Source organism: Parasteatoda tepidariorum, chromosome 9, assembly GCF_043381705.1.
Source record: "Parasteatoda tepidariorum isolate YZ-2023 chromosome 9, CAS_Ptep_4.0, whole genome shotgun sequence".
NCBI classification, from domain to species: domain Eukaryota; kingdom Metazoa; phylum Arthropoda; class Arachnida; order Araneae; family Theridiidae; genus Parasteatoda; species Parasteatoda tepidariorum.
This window is the reverse complement of record NC_092212.1, coordinates 57415424-57416096: the sequence shown is the minus strand read 5'-3', so window position 1 is coordinate 57416096 and position 673 is coordinate 57415424.

Genomic DNA, 673 nt, shown 5'->3' with positions numbered 1-673 from the left:
CAATGAGGTAAGCAGGCAATGGAGTTGCTTTTATGAATGTTTCAAGCTCTTTGCTTGAATAACTAAAAAGGAATCAAAAATAAATTGAGCAGCTTGCTCTAAACTGTGTTTGTTTGATTTTGGAGTTGTTCAGAATTGTATCAGCATGAGTAAACGTTATTTTCAGAAAGGTTGATGAAATTATTTGTTTTGATAGTTATATGAGGAGTCGGAGGTGAAATGTGCAGCTATTGGTCTGTAGTTTTTATCTTTGATATAATTTTCAAATTTAAAGATTTCATTAAAATTTGCTGTTTTACATTCTATGGCTTTATCGAAAAAATCTGCGTTTAGCTTGTATATATGCTGTGATAGAGTTGGTATTCCGGATGAACCATCTTAATAACTTAACTGAGAAAAGGGGTGAATTATATAAGCCTACGAATTGTTTAGAAATAGTGGTGGACAAAAATCTACTAAATTGAATTTATTAAACCAAGAATCACAATTAAGAAACTACCACTTCAAAATATTTATTCACTGTCCGTAGCAAGTTGGCATCTCTGTGCATATAAATAAAACTATTTTTGTGTGTTCCATATTGCATTAATTTCTTCAAACCATTTTAGTAACGATAATAATATGAAAAATTAAAAATTTACTCCAATTATGTGTTTCCAATGATCTTGGTTTC